The sequence below is a fragment of the Pantherophis guttatus genome, chromosome 2 (genome assembly GCF_059756535.1).
Source record: "Pantherophis guttatus breed Tessera chromosome 2, ASM5975653v1, whole genome shotgun sequence".
NCBI lineage: Eukaryota > Metazoa > Chordata > Lepidosauria > Squamata > Colubridae > Pantherophis > Pantherophis guttatus.
Window position 1 is genome coordinate 88,113,209 of NC_142064.1, and position 4,032 is coordinate 88,117,240.

The 4,032-nt window shown below is 47.0% G+C and overlaps 1 long non-coding RNA gene across 1 annotated transcript; it reads left to right on the top strand.

Annotated features, from left to right (window-relative positions):
• The first annotated feature begins 3,344 nt into the window (after window positions 1–3,344).
• On the top strand, window positions 3,345–3,957 carry LOC117662005 (uncharacterized). The gene is made up of 2 exons (XR_004590228.3): window positions 3,345–3,422; window positions 3,720–3,957. It is a non-coding gene; the product is annotated as an uncharacterized LOC117662005 (long non-coding RNA).
• The last annotated feature ends 75 nt before the right edge of the window (window positions 3,958–4,032 follow it).

The window sequence follows — 4,032 nt, forward strand, 5'->3', positions numbered from 1 at the left end:
TACATTTAATTGGAAGACGTTGCATGATTCCCTCTGTACTTTCTGCCACAACGATGGTGCTCCTTTGTTGTTCATGAACAGACAACTTCCCACATGAAACGCAGAAGCCAAAAGGACAGCAAGGGAGTCAGCCACCAGCCACTCCTAGACCCAGGTGAGCTGCCCTCTTTGTGTAGGTATAGAAAATGGTCAACCTGGTTGCCAAGGGAAAGAGGTTGTAAGTTTCTGTGAAAAGCCACTAGGCAGTGCATAGTTGCCCATTCTCCCTTCGTGCAATGAAAGTACGAGCAACTAGTTGGTCATGGCTGTCAGAAGGCTTTTCAGAGTAAGTGTGGCCATCTCAGCGGCCAAGAAACTGGCAATAGGGGAGAAAGTCATGCTTCTTAACTCTTCTGACTGACTCAAGTCTATTACTCTTCTCTTCACAGAACATCTGGAAGAGGTGTTCGTGCCTTTTCTGTTGTCTGAAGAGCAACATTGAAGACCTTCCTGTGCTTCCTGACAGGTACCACCACCTTCTCCTCAAACCCTGGACATGGGGAGCACCATTGATGGACTGCAGAATCTGTACAAGCCTCTCCCCAAAATGGCTTTAGGAGCAAGAAGATGGGCAGACTGAATGGCCGGGCTGAGAAAGGAGAGGCTGAGCTAGATGGATGTTCTCTGACATGTCACCTTCTTCTTTTGGTCAGGACTGACAAGGCACAGGATCCGGATGACCGGCAGGGAGAACATCTTCATGTGTCTGATGGAGACACATCTTTCTTTCTAGGGGTAAGGATGCTTCTGCAACATGGGCAGTGGGAGTTCATGCTTCAAAACCAAGTATGGGAAGGGAGGCATTCCCTGGCCAGCTCAGAAAACTGAAGAAGACCTCCTCGGATTCATCGAAAGATCTTGATGACTTGGAAGGGAAAAATCCTGGGAAATATTAAGAAAGAGCCATTTTGAGCTTCTTCCTATCAGCCACATTTTCCATGATCTGCTGTCTCTTTGCCCTCTGTAATGCAGCTCTTCTCTCCTGGGAATCCAAACAACATTCCACCACAAGGAGAGGACTTTTAATTTATACCTTCAATAAACAATTGTTACTTGCAGGTTTTGATGGGTGTTCGTGCCACCACCCGGAGTCCCAAGAAGGGAGATGTCAGGCCACCTCTCATTTTAATGAGGTTAGTGTTTTAGCTGAGGGATTCTGAAGTCCCCAAGAAGGCAGCTACACTGAAGCCCTAAAGAGAAGAGCTAGACGAAAGGTTTGTAGAGGGTAGGCATCTCTACACTCTACTTCTGCTAAAGGAAAAGTGACACAGGGCAACCTTCTTGGCAAGCCAGCTGGCAAGCCTTTTTAAGCCTTCATGTGTTCCCTCTTTAAAAAGGCTCATGGCCACTTTTATCTTTGGCCCTTCATTCTCTCCCCAGAAATAAGAAGAAGCAGCTCTCCACAATTTTGAACCCCTGCCTTGGGTCACTAAGGCGAGACCAGCTCCTCACCATGGTAATGGCAGAAGCCCTGTCTCTGTGGATTTGTTGATATGCCAATAGACAGAATATTTGCATAGTTATTTCAGAATCCATCGGAAGAATGCTGATTGATGGAGAAGGCTAAGAGCCCAAGAAACATTCAGGAGGAAAGCAGTGCCTGTCAGTCAAGGTACGTAACATCTCGGAGTGTGAAACATTTGTAGAGGGGAGGCATCTCTGCCTCTGCTTCTGCTGAAGGAATAATGACTCAAGCCAAGCCCCTTGGCAGGCCAGCTGGAAAGGTTCTTAGAGCCTCTACATGACCACTCTTGAAAAAGGGCCCATGGCTACTTTTGATCTTTGGCCCCTTCGTTTTCTCCCCCCCAGAGAGGAAAAGCAAGAGCACTGGAGGTCATGGCTGTCTACCATTTTGGAGATTTGAATTGAGTTGGTAAGGCCTGAACAGCTCCTTCCCATGGTAAAAGAAGAAGCCCTGTCTCTATGCATTTCTTGATATGCCAACAGACGGAATCTTTGCATTTTTATTTCGGAATCCAGAAGATCAAGTAATGGAAGAGGAGCTCTCTCTTAATGGGGAGAAAACACCTTGTTCAGAGGTAAGAAAGTTTTGGTAATGGGGCCAATGTAGGCTATGTCATAACTCCTGATGCGAGTGGGAGAAATTGTGGTATATATCCTTCTCCCCTTAAGGCTTGCAAAGGCACCTAGGGCCTGAATATACCCTATCCTTTAGCAATCTTTTTGGGATGCAGAAAGCTTAGGATTTAGCCTCCATTCTGTCGTTTGCAGGATTCGCTGACAGTCCTGGTGGGCTCCAGGACCAGCAGCCTGTGGGACTTGGACTCTCTTGCTGATCTTCTGGAGGAAGAATCTGAGGATAGTTGAGACCAGGATGCAGAGGCTTTAGAGGCTAGCCCTTCTTCCAGTCCATGGGTAAGAAAGACAAGATGTTTTCTGCTGGGGAGGAATGGAGTCCCTCTAGTTAGTTGTCCTAACATGAGTGAACTGTGCTGGAGTGCTCTGGGGAGTGGAGCAAGGTGACACCTGGCCCTTGGGACAACGTACTTAGGCTAACTAAGCTCTGCTGCAATTGGTTCATTTACTGCAAAGCAGCAGGGAAGGCTCATTGCAGCGGACTGGTGTCCTAAATGGATGTGACCCACCCTGTTTATTCTTTTCCTTTTTGTGTGTCACCCTCTCCAGCATCCTTCTGCTTCCAGGCAGGGCTTTAACAGGCAAAGAGACTACTTTTCTGGGGGATGTGTGGGGTGGGAGTGGGGATTCCGCTCACTCTGGAGATGGGACAGAAGCATTGTTCTGGTCATGGATCCCATTCAATAGATCCTCGTTTAGGAATTCTGAGTCTCTTTTCCCTGATGGCTAAAGAGGAATCATTGTCATTCATAGTATTCTCCCGAAGAAGGGGAAGCCACCCTAGAGAATCTCAGCAGCCTGGAAGAGGACTCCCTAGACCTCAGTCTTTAATTAAAAGAAGAATCTATTTTAGCCTCTGCATGGATCACTGCCTTGTCGTGTTGAAGAGTCTTACGCAGCTGAGGGCCACCCAAGTCAGAAAGGTTATAGTGGAGAGTGCTGACACAATGTGGTCCACTGGAGAAGGAAATGGAAACCCTCTCCAGTATCAAAAGACTAAAAGCTATGATGCAAGTAAATGACCCCCTCAGATCAAAAGGTGCCTAATATGCTACCTGGGAAGAGCGGAGGGCAATTACAAGTAGCTCCAGAAAGAGCAAAGTGGTACTAATAATAGCCTTTGATTCCTCCCCCAGATACTTCTCCAGACACCTCTCAGAGGTCAATTCGGAGGAGGAGGAACCAACCCCAGACACCTCAGGAAGTGAGTTGGTCAATGGCTCCAAGCAGCTGGCTGAGTGATTTGGCTGAAGCACAGCTGAAGCAGGACAGCCCTGAGGCTTCAGGTGAGGAAAGCACACAGCTGCAGCCAGTCAGTGATGAGGAAGAGGAACTGCCTTCTGCACCTGATCCAAGAACACATAGGGCAGAGAAAAGGCAGGAGCAGAGAAGGTTAGCCAGATTATTCGTGAGGACAAAGCCTTGCCCTTCTTGATGGGCTGCACCAGAAGCTGGCTCTTTAGCACAGCAGACAGACGGAGGCGATGCTGGGAACAACTTGTTTGTAAGAAGGGGATTGGAGTAGAAGACCTCTGAGGTCCTGTCCCCTCCAATTCAGTTATTCTGTTCTGTTATTCTGTCAGTATAGAGGGACGGCTTCAGCAACGGAGGGTATGGAGATGGAGGGCTGAATCACCCCCACCGACGAAGCCCAGCAAGGAACCCCTTTCCCCCAAAGAACTTTCCGTAATTGATGGCTTGTTGTTTTTGATTGTTGTTAGTTTTAATGTTCGTTCATTTTTCAATTTGGTATTTCTTTATGTTATCATTTTCTGTACTTTTTTGTTTACTGCTTAGAATTAAAACCAACAGTTAAATAAATAACGTTGTTCAATAACCACTATTATTATGCTGTATGGGATACAGTAAATTAGTACTCAGTTACCATATTGATGG